General features: G+C 44.2%; 1 protein-coding gene across 2 annotated transcripts in view; it reads right to left on the minus strand.

Annotated features, from left to right (window-relative positions):
* Positions 1–8,339, minus strand: part of FAM208B (family with sequence similarity 208 member B) — a 75,542-nt gene extending 67,203 nt beyond the window's left edge. The window contains exon 1 of one of the 2 annotated variants that reach the window (XM_023511397.1): positions 7,763–8,339. The gene's annotated coding sequence lies outside the window, so the exon portion shown is untranslated. The remainder of the gene's footprint in view (positions 1–7,762) is intronic. The other variant, XM_023511398.1, reaches the window with a different exon arrangement.
* Between the last annotated feature and the right edge of the window lie 6,828 nt (positions 8,340–15,167).

Consider the following 15,167-nt stretch of genomic DNA (forward strand, 5'->3'; position numbering starts at 1 on the left):
CAGGAGTTGCACATTGATGTGAGCTGTGATGCCAGGAAACTACCCAGGGACAGCTTGAGGCTCTGTCTCAAAAAAAAAAAAAAAAAAAGAAGCTAAATAATCCCAAGCAAGATAAATATAAAAGTCAAACAGCAAAAAGCTAACAACAAATAATAAAATCAGAAGCAATCAGAGAAAACAGAATTTGGCAGACTGACAGATGATGTCTCAATAACGGTAACTCAGGCCAAATGACAGAGGAATAAGATCTTTAGCATGCTGCAGAAAAACAACTGCCAGCCTATACTTCAATATTCAGCAAATCATCTTTCAAGAATAGCAATGAAATCAGGACGTTTCCAGGTGAACAAAAACTGAGCGTTCATTATCAACAAACCTTCACATAAAAGCCACTCCAAAGGAGGTACTACAAGCAGAAGATAAATACAGTCCCAGAAGGATAAAAGTAGTAACAAATAATGGAGAAAGCAGTAAAAATGTGGGAAATATTTAATACAAACAAGCACTGACTGTAAAACACAGCAATACTTCTAAACAAGCTTCCTTCTATCTGGCAGGAATTATAAAATCCAGTTATGTTAACAATAACACATAAATCCTAAGAGGGAATGACATTAAAGTTCTAAAGTTCTTATATTTTCCATAAGGAAGGTTTATTTTTTAGATTTTGAAAAATCAAGGAGGCATTATTTCTAGGAAAATTATAAAATAAAAAGTATATAACTCCCAAACTACTAAATGGGAAAAAAATTATAAAGAATATTCAATCAAAAGTAACAAAAAAGGAGAAAAAAATATATAGGACAAGAAAACAAAACAAAATTAAGAGAAAATCCATTAAATGTCCTACATAAAAATATTTTGAAGCTGTTCTTAAAAAAAATCCAAAATATAAATTTATCTCAAAATAGTTTAATGAAAGAAAAATAAAAAAATTAAGAATATATACTAATAAACTGATAAACTACAGGCAAGATAATCAAGAAATTAGGGGACTATGGGGACAAAAATAGTCATTAAAAACAAAAAGGAAAATCATGCAATAAAGACAATAAGAATGGACTTATGGAAATGCTGCCAATAAATATTAAAATTTCGACAGTCTAAATTCAAACCTGCCATAATGTTTCTTAAAAAATCTGATTAATCCTGTAACCACTAGAGAAAGTAGATCACTGGCCAAACATCTGCCACTAACAAAACTTCTGGCTCAAGTAAATTCAAGAGCAAATTCTACAATTGGTTATCCACATGAAAATAAAGTTAAATTATATCTATACCTTGAAAAGTACACAACAATTCCAAGTATATAAACATAAAATGAAAATCTTCAAAATATTCTGAAAATATAGAAGGATATCTTTACAAAGAAAACATTGATAAATTCAACTATTAAGAATTTCTGGGGTGAACGTGGTGGCTCATGCCTGCAATCCTAGCACTCTGGGAGGCCAAGGTGGGTGGATTGCCTGAGCTCACGAGTTCCAGATCAGCCTGAGCCAGAGCAAGACCTCATCTCTGAAAATAGCAGGGCACCGTGATGGGTGCATGTAGTCCTAGCTACTCTGGAGGCTGAGGCAAGAGAATCTCTTGAGCCCAAGAGTTTGAGGTTGCTGTGAGCTGTGATGCTAGAGCACTCTACTCAGGGCAACAAAGTGAGACTCTGTCTCAAAAAAAAAAAAAAAAAAAAAGTATTTCTGCTTATCAAAAACCATCATAGAGAAAAGGTATTTACAATCCAATTAATCATTAAGATTAGTATACAGAGTATGTAAAGACATCCTACTGTCCAACAAGCCATTTGAGATTTGAGAGGAAATAAATTTCTTTTATTCTCTCATTCAACAACAGCCAACACATGACCTAGTCATCAAGACCTCTATGACCTCTAGTCATCAAGAAGTGTGTGTGGGGGGTGACTTCAGTTGGGGAAACCTTGAGGAAAACAATCACCACAGAACACTGTAGGTAAGTGCAAAATCCTAACAGTGCGGTTTGGCAATATTTTTTCAAAATTTCCAAAGCATTTATCTTTTGACTCTATAATCATAATCACAGTTCTAGAAATTAATCATACAGAAATATCCACTTATATACAGAATGACAACTATATAAAATTCTTCTAGATACTGTTGTTTTAACAGTGGAAGCCTGAACAACCAAATAATCTAAGCACCAATGTACCATAGCCTAGTTAAACAAACTGGTACAGCCAAAAATGGAAAACTCTGTCTTCTTAGGCTATGGAAGGACAAAGTTTTACATACACTGATTTGTGAAGAGTTCCAGGACAAAACTAGTATGTGTGTGAAAAAATAACAGTGTAACAAAAATTAAGGTAAAAAGAAGGGTTATAAAAATATATACTCATAAAGCACTGAAGGAAGAACAGGATACTAAGAGCTGGAGGGTTGGGAGTGAGTTGGATAGGTACAGGGAAGAAAGAGCTTTCTTTCAACGTATGCCTTTACATAATTGAATAGGGACCAAAAAAAGAGACCTCAAAGGGGATAGGAGGGAAGTCTGGCCTGCTGAATAAGGAAGTCTGGAGGAAATGTTAGGGAACACTGTGACGCAATTAACCAAGCATATCCTATATTTTCCATATTTGGACATAGGGTGAACATGGTACACCACAAATTCCCCAAGTATTGATAAAACCAACAGATTACCACTCAGCAGTTTTCACCAAAACAAGGAAAGAATGTGGGCATGAAGTAAGCAAGTTCATCAATGATCAACAGAAAAGGACAAATGAGCCTGGAGACACAAAGAGACCAAGGAAAAGTTTCACAAACAATTTCAAAGGTAGTGTAGAGAGTATCTGTACCTTACTTTTGGGTTGGCTCTCTTCTCACTCACTAGAGAGACCCATTTTCACATCTCCAGAAAAGTACTATGCCTAATTGTTTACATAAGTGATTCTAATCACTTAATTCACTTGGCCAAAAACACATGAGCAGAGAAATGCAGTTTAAAACCATAAAAATATATCAATTCATTTCCACCACACTGGCAAAAAATGTAAAGGTGGACAATACCTATGTAGAAAATAGGAAGCACAGGGTGGTTTCATTCACTATTGCTGGAAGATGAATCAGACCCACCATTCTGGAAAAGTTGAACAGTATCCAATAAAGTTGAACATGCACATACCATCCCAATGGATCCAGCAATTCCACTAGTACTCGAGTGTTGTGTATGTGTACTTGGAGACCTACACCTATGGCAGCACTAATGACTAATAGCCCAATGTTGGAAACAACCAACACATTTCTAAAGAGTAACACAGATATAAATACATACATATATGTTGACAGTACACGACTACTGTATTTCAAGGAAAAGCAACGAGTATTAGTGGTTCCCAAAGTGGTGATAATGCTAATACATGTGATTTTTTGATATTATATAATGAAATGTATCATCATTTGAAGGATCTGTATATTTCCGTGAACCAATCTTTTCCAAATGACCAATGTGTGTGGGTGAAGGAGCCCTTCCGAGTGCAAAATAGGTCAGTGGATCATCAGAGTATGAAGAGTTCATTGATAAGGTCTCAAATTCTACACAGCAGCTAACCTTTAAGAAGCAGTACGGTTTTGATGAGTATCTGAAAAGATTATTAAAATATTCCTTCCTCTTCCAGCTCCTCAGCTGAATGAGACCAGAGTTTCTTCGTATACTTCAACCATAACAGAATATCGCAACAGACCGAAGGCAGAAGGAGAAATGAGACTCTAGTCATTAAAGGAAGACAGTGTTTGCAAAAAGGTAAAACCCCATTCTTGTCACTGTTTTTTTTGGTAAAATATTTTTGTTAAGATATAATGGGTTTGTTATTTTTAAAGGTAACATTCAATATATGTATGTTTAAAATTGGTCAGTTTTGGCTGTGTGCTGTCATCGTAACACTCTGGGAGGCCGAAATGGGCTGACTGCCTGAGCCAGAGGGAGGCCCTGGCGCTAAAAAAAAAAAAAAAAGAAAAACAAAAAAAAAGCCAGGTGTTGTAGTGGACGCTTGTAATCCCAGTTACTTGGGAGGCTGAGGCAAGAGGCTGCCATGAGGTATGACACTATAGCACTCTACTGGGGGCAACAAAGTGAGACTCTGTCTCAAAAAAATAAATTTATTACATGCCTCAAATTAAATAAATAAATAGGTCAGTTTTGTTTTTTTGAGACTGAGTCACACTATGTTGCCCTTGGTAGAGTGCCCTGATGTCACAGCTCACAGCAACCTCAAACTCTTGGGTTCAAGCAATTCTCTTGCCTCAGCCTCCCAAATAGGTGGGACTACAGGCACCCACCACAACGCCCAGCTGTTTCTCTTTTTTGGATGTAGTTGTCATTGTTGTTTGGCAGGCCAGGGCTGGGTTTGAACCTGCCAGCTCCAGTGTATGTGGCTGGTCCCCTAGCCACTGAGCTATTGGCACCGAGCCTAAATAGGTCAGTTTTAATACCTAACATGGCAATTATCAATAGATACAATATCATAAATAAAAGATCTTTGGGATCCTCAATAGTTTTTAAATGTATTAAGGAGTTCTGAGACTGGAAAGTTTCTAAATTGCTCAATATAGGCACATGCTGGCTTGGCGCCTGTGGCTCAAGCGGCTAAGGCGCCAGCCACATACAACTAAGGTGGCGGGTTCAAATCCCCAGCCCGGACCCGCCAAACAACAATGGCTGCAACCAAAAAATGGCCAGGCGTTGTGGCGGGCGCCTGTAGTCCCAGCTACTTGGGAGGCTGAGGCAGGAGACTCGCTTGACCCCAGGAGTTGGAGGTTGCTGTGAGCAGTGAAGCCATGGCATTCTACCCAGGGGGATAGCTTGAGGCTCTGTCTCAAAAAAAAAAAAAAAAAAAAAAAAATATATAGGCACATGCTTCAACATGGATGAATCTCAGAAATACAATATTTAACAAAAGTCACAGAATATACAGTATGATTCTATTTAAATACAAAGTTCAAAAACAGGTGAAAGTAAATAATATGTTGGTAAAGGACACAGGGTGATAAAACTGGAAAGAAAGACAAGGGAATAATTAACACAAAATTAATAATGACCATGGTGATGGGGCAAGTAATGCAATCTTTCTGGGGGTAGACACACACTAAAGATTCCTAAGCTAAGAAAGGTTTCTGGCGTAGACACACACTAAAGGTTCCTAAGTAGGATGTTCTACTGAGCTGGGTACAAGGGCATATTTCACAATAAACATTTTAAAAGAAACAGGGAGACATACCTAATTCTCCTAAAAAATAAAAACCAACTCTGAAGAACATCTTTTCTCAAATTAATCTATAAATAGCTGGGCATTGTGGTGGCTGCCTGTAGTCCCAGCTACTTGGGAGGCTGAGGCAAGAGAATCGCTTAAGCCCAAGAGTTTGAGGTTGCTGTGAGCTGTGATGCTACCACACTCAACAGAGGGCGACATAGTAAGACTCTGTCTCAAAACAATAAAACATAAAAATAAATAAATAAAAGGGTACAATCAGTTGTGAGCAATTTAGCAGCATAATTATTCAGCATTTTTGTATGGACTCAATTCTACAGTCAATCGTGACCACTGCAAAAGAGATAATCATTGCAGCATTGTTAGTTGTAGGGAAATTGTTTTTTTTTTTTTTTTTTTTTTTTTTGAGACAGAGCCTCAAGCTGCCACCCTGGGTAGAGTGGCCATGGCATCACAGCTCACAGCAATCTCCAACTCCTGGGCTCAAGCAATTCTCCTGCCTCCGCCTCCCAAGCAGCTGGGACGACAGGCGCCTGACACAAGGCAGGGCTATTTTCTGGTTGCAGCCGTCATTGTTTGGAGGCTGGGGCTGGATTCAAACCTGCCAGTTCAGGTGTATGTGGCTGGCGCCTTGGCCACTTGAGCCACAGGTGCCAAGCCATTTGTAGGAAAATCTTGAGAAAAACTCAAAGGGAATGATAAACTCCACATGTATTATTTGTACTATATAGGTATTATATGACACTGAAGCGTTTTATCTCAGGCAAGGTTTTAGACACTTTGCAGATTTTACCTCATGTAAGCAACTATGTTTGGACTACAGCAGATGCTCATGACCATCTCTTTAGAGAGAACTAGTTTCACTGGGTAAATGACCTCAAAACACAAAATCTAAATACTTAGTTTTCCTTAAAATAATAGTGTACACTTTGTCACCTTTTACTGTTTTTCTGGTCTGGGTGTTATTTATTGATGTACAGTACTGGACATATGGCAGGCTATCCTTTCCCACACAGCAGTTCTTCAACAAGGGTATTCTTATACTATTAAGAATATAAACCTCGTGGATAGAGGAGTACCACCTGTCTCACATCCTATAATAAAACATCATGCACTCATCCCTTTTAATGCTTTTCCAGGATAACACAGATAACGTTAGTATAATATGGTATTATACATCTTCACAAACCTTATCATTCTAATTTTATCATAAAGGGAAAATAAGGAAAGGTGAAAATGGTTTGCTTGGCTCGGCGCCTGCGGCTCAAGTAGCTAAGGCGCCAGCCACATACACCTAAGGTGGCGGGTTCAAATCCAGCCGGGGCCCCCAAAACAACAATGACGGCTGCAACCAAAAAATAGCCCTGAGTTGTGTCGGGCGCCTGTGGTCCCAGCTACTTGGGAGGCTGAGGCAGGAGACTCGCTTGAGCCCAGGAGTTGGAGGTTGCTGTGAGCTGTGATGCCACGGCACTCTACCCAACAGGACAGCTTGAGGCTCTGTCTCAAGGGAAAAAAAAAAATGGTTTGCTTAAATTTATGAATTTCAGGCTGGGCGCGGTGGCTCACGCCTGTAACCCCAGCACTCTAACAGGCTAGGGCTGACCGAGCTCAGGAGTTCTAGACCAGATTCAACAAGGGCAAGACGCTGCCTCTACTAAAAACAGAAAAACTAGCTGGGCATGGTGGCGGGCGCCTGTAGTCCCAGCTACTCGAGAGGATGAGGATTGAGGCCAAGAGTCTGAGGTTGCCGTGGGCTGTGACGCCACAGCAATCTTCTCAGGGCCAGAGTGAGACTGTCTTAACAATTAGGAATTTCAAACAGACAAGAGGCGATTAAAAGAATTTTGAGACTTTCCAAACTAATCCCCCAATTTTGAGGTTCATCAACCACATTGCCCCACAAAATGCCGCTCGGCGTTGCCTTGAGACCCCAGCTGGCCCGCGCGGACCGACGTACTAGAACGTCCCCATGGGTCACCCGAGCGCAGCTCGGGGACTCTGCGCAACGCACGGCCCTGCGCTCGCGGCAGAAAGACCCGAGCAGCCGGCTTCGCAGAGGACCCTCGGGAGGCGACTTCAGCCAGTGTAGACCCGGCGAGGGAACGTGGGCCCACAACTTATCATCACGTCCCCAAGGATGACGCTGTCCCCTGACAGGCAGCGCAAGCGAAATGCTTAAACCCTTCCAGACCTTCTGTCTAGACAAGCAGCAAGAGATTTCGAAGCCCCGTGCCAAATTGTAACACGGTTACGATGCCGATGTGGGCGAGACTGGCCGTAGGTCGAGCCGCCCCGAGAGCGACCAAGCAGAAAGGGCTCCGGGCAGGGCCGCCCCTCACACCCCACTCGCTCCGCAACAGAATGCACAGGCGAGCGGGCCGCCCACCGCCCCGAACGCGCGCCAGGGGCCGGGCCCGGTGGCCGAGGCCCCGCAGCCCCCGCAGGCCCGAGCCCCCCAGCTCAGCCCTGGCGAGTGTCAGCGGAGGCCGGCAGGCAGGACGGCCCGACGCGCGGGGAGCTTACCTGTCCCCGGCGCGGCCGCCGCCTCCGAGGACTCCGAGGACTTCCGCTCGCTGCTCAGCCTCCTTCCCATGCTGGCCCGGGAGGCGCGCTCCGGCCCCGCCGCCCCCGGTACACGTGTGCAGCCGTGGACGCCGGCCCCGCCCGCCCCGCAGGCGGCCCTCGGGACGGCGGGCGCGGCCCTCGGGTCCCGGCGCGGTCCGAGCTCCGGGCCTCGGATGCGCGCCCCGTCTCCCGTCAGGGTCAGAGGCGAGAACCGGCCCCGCGACACCGGGACGCAGGAAGGAACAAGTCGACTTTCTTGCTGACGATCGCTGGCAACCGGAAGTAAAACCTCTCCGCGAAAGGAAAAGAGAAGCGGGGGAGGATGGGCGCCAAAAGAAAAAAAAAAAAAAAAACAGAGAGAAAGTGAAAACTGAACCCTGGCGACCCCCTCCGAGGCAGGAGCCAATCACGGCGGGAAGCCAGGGCGCAGGCGCGGCGGACGTCGACGTCCACGCGGCGCTCGCTTTCTCACTTCTGCGCAGGCGCCGAGCTCGCTGCCCCTTGGACTGCCGAACTCGGTGTGCGCGTGGTGTCTCGCGAGGTTAGTACCTGACGATGCGGAAGACGCGCGCGGACAGAGCGGGGAGGTACCCGGTGGGGCTACTTTCGCGGGCTGTGGCGCCGGGTAGCTGCGCAGACAGACGGCGGCCTCTGGGCGCCCATGCCTTTCGCTGCGTTTCGTTCATCTGTCACCAGGGCGCTTGGTTCTGTGCGGCCCAAATGCAGCGTTTCTGAAATCTTGCCCTTGTTTTATACTGAATGTTAAATCCCTGCGCCACGTGTCGCTGTGCATCCTAGGAAAACCTCTCCGGAAATGTATAATCTGCAAAAGCGCTGACGTGACTGTCAGGGGGGTAAAGTTCTGGGAAAAGGGAAGAAAATGTTTTGTAAGTTGTCTCTTTAAAGCCCCCACATTGGATTGGGTGGAATATTCTTAGATTTGATGCCAGAAGCGTGAGCAACAAAAGAAAAATGAATAAATTGGACTTCACCTAAATTAAAAATGTTTGTGCTCCAAAAAAATCCAGAAAATAACAAGACAACCCAGAGATTGGGAGAACATAATTTGCAAATCATATCTGATAAGGATTTCTATCTAGAATGTATAAAGAACATTTCCAACAGAATAATAAAAAGGCAAACATTAAAGGATGGGAATGGGATCTGAATAGACATTTCCTCAAGGAAGGTAGGCAAATGGTCGACAAGCACGTGAAAAGATGCTCCATGTCCGTTATCAGGGGAATGGAAATCAAAATGACAGTGAGGTACCAGGGTATCCCGCTAGGATAACTAGAATCAAAAGATCAGGCAATACAAGATGTTAGTGAGGAGGTGAGGAAATTAAAACTTTCATATACTGTTAGCGTAAATGTAAAAGGGTTGGGAAAACAGTCTCATAGTATCTCAAATGATTAAATACAGTTACTGTATGAACCAGCAATCCCACTTTTAGTTATGTATTCAAAAGGAATGAAAATATATGTCCACCCAAAAACTGTACACAACTGTTTATAATGGCACTATTCAGAATAGCCCACAATTAGAAACAATCCAAATGTTCTATTAATTTCTCATTTACAGATGGGGAAACAGGCACAGAGAAGTTATTTTCCTGGCATAGGGAATAAGCTGCAGAAACAGAATTCAAACTTGAATTTTTCATTCCATAATGTCTTGGAGATCTATGCCTTTCAGTACATGTGACACTTTCTTATTTTAAACATGTTTAACAACAGTATATATTATGCCACAGATTTTTAAGCTTGTCTTTGTTAATGGACATGTAGGTTGTCTATGCTATTATAAACAACACGGTGATACTTTGTGGAGGAGAAGGGAAAACTTCCTTTTTGCCCCCAGAAGGTCCATTGAAAGATCAATTCCCAGTAAGGCAGATTTATAAGCGATTGCAAATGTATTTACCATGTCCACAGGGACAGGGTATCACAGAATGATTACCCAAAATGCCAACGGGGTCCAGAAGTTTATATAACCTTGTTTTAGAGAAGTGAGAGGGGAGAGAAGGAATATAAGTGATTCTATTGATGGGCAAGAAAGAGTTGCTAAAGAGGATGAATAGATACTTTGGAGAATGAATGGATGAGGGGGAAGAAACAGACTGACTTGTAGATGATGCTCTTTGGAGATTAAGGTAACCTGAGAGACAGGTATTATTTTTAAATGGGTTGGGCTAGGCCTGGTTACATTCTTGGTCGTTCTTGCAACATGCTGAGAGGGAGAGGGTGGAAAGACAATTCTTGATGGATGTACAGTCTTTATGGAGAAAGAGGGAAAGCCCCTTCCAATGTCTGTTGACCTCTAAGGGCCTTTAATTCAAAAGATTCTTTATGCCAATGTGTTATATTTTGGGGTGAAATTCCCTGAACTCTTTCAACTTTCTTGTGTTGGCCATTGTGTTCTTGAGCCAGAGTTTCTTTAGAGGGAAGCAATACGGAGAGTTGCTGGGCCACTGATATTTTTAATTAGGAGTCTTCTGGTCAATATGGCACCTAAGTCATAATCTCCTTCCTTCTTCTTCTTCTTTTTATTTTTATTTTTGTAGAGATAGAGTCTCACTTTATCGCCCTCAGTAGAGTGCTGTGGCGTCACACAGCTCACAGCAACCTCCAACTCCTGGGGTTACATGATTCTCTTGCCTCAGCCTCTCCAGTAGCTGGGACTACAGGTGCCTGCCACAATGCCCGGCTATATTTTTGTTGCAGTTTGGCTGGGGCTGGGTTTGAACCCACCACCCTCGGTATATGGGGCCAGCGTCCTACTCACTGAGCCATGGGCACCGCCCTAGATGGTGCTTCTTTTATTTATTTATTTTTTTTTTTGAGACAGAGCCTCAAGCTGTCCCCCTGGGCAGAGTGCCGTGGCATTACAGCTCACAGCAACCTCCAACTCCTGGGCTCAAGCGAGTCTCCTGCCTCCGCCTCCCAAGTAGCTGGGACCACAGGCGCCCGCCACAACGCCCGGCTATTTTTTGGTTGCAGCCGTCATTGTTGTTTGGCAGGTCCGGGCTGGGGTTTCGAACCTGCCACCTTAGGTGTACGTGGCTGGCGCCTTAGCCGGTTGAGCTATAGGCGCCGAGCCGGTGCTTCTTTTAGAGAGCCTGTCCTCACTCCCTGCCTCAGGCTGGGGACACCTTCCTGCATGTTGTGTGTTCACCCCATCAGCATTTACTACACTCTTAATAGCTTAGCTGTCTGCTTCCTGCCACCAGACCATAATATCAGGGATAGGAGATGGTTAGTGACTATATTCCCATCATTTAGCATAACTCAGAGAACTAAAATCCACATGCTAAACACATGACTTCATTTTTCTGGGTTTCCCCTGCCTGCCAATGAAGAGGTTCGAATGGAAAACTTTAATTCGTCACAATCCCACTCTCCAATTTTATACTTTTTTTTTTTGCAGGTTTTGGCTGGGGCTGGGTTTGAACCCACCACCTCTGGTATATGGGGCCGGTGCCCTACTACTTTGAGCCACAGGCGCTGCTCAATTTTACATATTTTTATTAACTAATATGTAGAAATAAAAGTTCAAGAGCAGGACAAGGCTTGAAGCCAAACAACAGGCAGCTGTTCACTGCCCCATCCCCTTCCCAATTTCTGTTCCTTGGGGACAAGAACTTTGACTCCTTTAGCTGTTTCTTCTGCTGTTTACCCACGTATTTATAAAAACATGTTTTTCCTGCCACTCTGGATTTCTCAGCTCTAGATAAAATCTTCCTAAAAGGGCCGAGGAGGACTGAGGTCTGATCAGCAACATCCTGCAAAAAGACATTTGCCTTTCTGGGTCCTCCGGGTACAGTTACATCATAAATTTTTATTATGTGTGTTCGCAGCTAAGCCATAAACATTTTTTGTATAACTTTATTTTCCTTGGAGTTAATAGTTACCTACTTTCTCTGTATCAAACCCCCCATTCTCCAACCAAAAGAAATCCAGTTATATTAGGAGAAAGAGGGAGAGAAGATGTGTGCGTATAACAATGAGAGAAGAGCAAAAGAGGTTAAATTTTTTTTTGTAAGTAAGAAATCAAGACTATCTCTGTTTTAAGAGTACTTCATTGCCCAGTTTATACAACTTAGCAATACTATAGTACTGTTCCTGAAAAGGGCCACAAGTGTAAACAAAGTGTTGTGTTTAGAAACTTTTTCAAAAAAATAAGTGCTGTGAGATTAAATGTGACCATGAGAGAGCCAGGGTGGGACAGGTGACCTGTAAATTGGCTCCCTAAGCAGGGTTTTGACAGGCAGAGGAAGAAAGAAAGGCATTTCAGGCAAAGGGATTGGCCCAAGTCAGAGCAGAGTAGACTCAATGCTCAGTGTTGTAGAGGTTGGGTTGTCACCTGTGACACAGACTTTGTAAGTCAAGTAGGTGAAGGGCTCTGATCAGATCTGTTTTCACAACTCTGATGGCCACTTGGAGGGTGGACCAGGTTGGGGGATGAGAGAGGAAGGCTGGGGAAGACACTGGATGTCTTCACTCTTGTGATCACATTTTCCATTTCTGTCCTACCACCCCCACCCCACAGAGTGCCTAGCATAACATTTTGCACAAAGTGAACCCTTGATAAACATTGACCTAGAGGGTGTGTTCTGTTGCTCTGAAGTGGAAGAGGAAAGAATAAGTGAGGGGGAAAAGTGAACAAAGGGGTGTCTCACACCTGTAATCCCAGCACCCTGGAAGGCAGGTAGATCACTTGAGCTTAGGAGTTCAAGACCAGCCAGAGCAAGAATGAGACCCACATCGCTAAAAATACAAAAACTAGCCATGCATTGTGGCAGGTGCTTGTAGTCCCAGCTACTTGAGAGGCTGAGGCAAGAGGATCGCTTGAGCCCAAGAGTTTGAAGTTGCTGCGAACTATGATATCACAGCACTCTACCCAGGTCTATAGAATGAAAAAAGAGAGAGAAAGAAAGAAAGTGGATCATTCTGAGGAAATGGGACAAGGGGAACAGAACAGGGTATGAGACAAGAAACCTATAGGCCCAATTCGTTAAAAAGTTGCAAAACCCAAACCAAGGTCTCTGACAAAAACAAGAAAACAAGATGCAGTGAAGAAACTGCTTAAAACCAGTAAAAGCCAAGATGGGAAGAAGGCCCTCCACTGGTCCCTGTAGCACATTACCCTCTGCTTGCAATACATTAGCAACTTGGAAGAAACTCCTACCAGCACCATGACAGTGTACAGTCACCATGACAACCCCTGATGGTTACCTTACATTGTGACCACATAAAGAGGAGGAACCCTGATTCTTGGAAATTTCTGCCCTTTTCCCAGGAAACTCACAAATAGCCCACTCCTCATTTAGCCTGTGATCAAGAGATAGTCACCAGCAATGGACAGGAGCCACTACTCTTGTCTATGGGGTAGCCTGCTTGCTGTTTTGTTTTTGAGTTAGGGTCTTGCTCTGTCTCTTGGGCTAGAATGCAGCAGTGTCATCATAGCTCACTGCAGCCTCCATCCAGCTTTAGGCTCAAACAATCCTCCTACCTTAGTGTCCTGAGTAGCTGGGACAGACTATAGGTATGACCACCATCCCCAGCTAATTTTTCTATTTTTAGTAGAGACAGGGTCTTGCTCTTACCCAGGTTGGTATTGAACTTCTGGACTCAAGTGATCCTCCAGTCTTGGTCTCACAAAGTGCTAGGACCACAAGCTTGACCCACCACGTCGGGCCTGTTTAATTTTGCTTTTGTTTTCAGCTTAGGGTTCATATTTGAATTCTTTGCTGCATGAGGCCAAGAACCCTCTTGGCCTTCAGGCTGGACCCCTGTTTTGGGGTCTACTTTGTGGTATCAGTTGGACAAATCCTTCTAGCTCCCATTTCATGCATTCTGTGCAAGAAACGCCATAGGACTGGCCTGATAATAGGTAAAACAAGGTTTTTGGGTTTTTGCCTTGAAATTCTCCCATTGTTTCCTGTTCTAAATCTCCTGCTGAATTAGCTGCTAGTTTTATTTCCTTACTTCAATGATAGAAATCTTAGACTTAGCTAAGAGGGCCTCCTGGTTGCCAGTCCAGTCCAGAGAAATATCTACAGCAAAATAGAAAATAAGCAAATTTTAACAACCATAAAACTACCTCAGTAACAGCTTATGATCTAGGTATCAGACTACTTATGGGAAATGAATAGAGACAAACAAATGGATAGGTAGGTGGCCTCAACTCAGTGGTTCTTAAGCTTTAGCCAGTGTGAAAACTGTGTGTGACCACATTGGGTATGGGTGCTCAGATCTCCCTTAAAGAAAGACCTTGCTGTTCAGATGCAAGGAGCATGGCTAGCTGATGTCCCCAGCTGTTACCTCCTTCCATCTCTTTCTGGGTTTTCAAGCTGAAGTCTCATCTTGGGGCAGCCCCTAACCAATGACTGAGCGAGGCAGTGGCAGAGGTAGTGGCCTTTTTGTGCTATGTGGGGAATTCATCTGATTTGCTGCAGAGCTCCCTGTTGTGCTGGCAGAGACTCTGTCAGGTGTGTATTGCATACACTGTGTGCCATGCAGTCTGGGCTCTCCTCCCTGCTTAATTCTGCCTCCTTCGGCTCAGCGCCTGTGGCTCAAGCAGCTAAGGCGCCAGCCACATACACCTAAGGTGGCAGGTTCGAATCCAGCCTGGGCCCGCCAAACAACAATAATGGCTGCAACCAAAAAATAGCTGGGCGTTGTGGCGGGTGCCTGTGGTCCCAGCTACTTGGGAGGCTGAGGCAGGAGACTCGCTTGAGCCCAGGAGTTGGAGGTTGCTGTGAGCAGTGAAGCCATGGCACTCTACCTAGGAGGACAGCTTGAGGCTCTGTCTCAAAAAATAAAAAAAAAATTCTGCCTCCTTCCCATCCCTTTCCTAGGCATTACTGTCTGTGGTGGCTGTGGACCTGCCCTGCTCTGATCTCCTTCAGGAGAACCCACTGTGGGGAACACAGCTGATGATACCTCCACCTCACCTCCACTACCAACTTGGGAGTCTTCCCAAGAGCATTTCTGCTGAGGCTTTGGTGCCCCAAGGTTCTTCCAAGCCAGTGACAGAGCTAGGTTAGGGTACTAGGGGACTAGTGTTGGGCCATTGCTGGCCAGAGCAGGACTCCTCCCATGGAAAACCTCTGAACAGAGGTTTCGTATTACCTAGCTGAGACCTTCTAAGAATGTCATGGTGGTCTGAGACTCTTCCTACCCAATTCTTCCTTCCCCTTCTCCATTCACAGATGTCCATGCTGCCCTACACTCTCCCCTGCACACTACACTCTGAAGACTCTCCCGTCTGTCTCACACTCTGAAGTCTCTTCCACCTCCACCTCACCCTGAAGTCTCTCCCATCTCCACCCCACTCTGAAGGCTCTCCTCCGTCTACC

This window comes from Otolemur garnettii, unplaced genomic scaffold (assembly GCF_000181295.1).
Source record: "Otolemur garnettii isolate 467f Iridium unplaced genomic scaffold, OtoGar3 scaffold00019, whole genome shotgun sequence".
Classification (NCBI taxonomy): domain Eukaryota; kingdom Metazoa; phylum Chordata; class Mammalia; order Primates; family Galagidae; genus Otolemur; species Otolemur garnettii.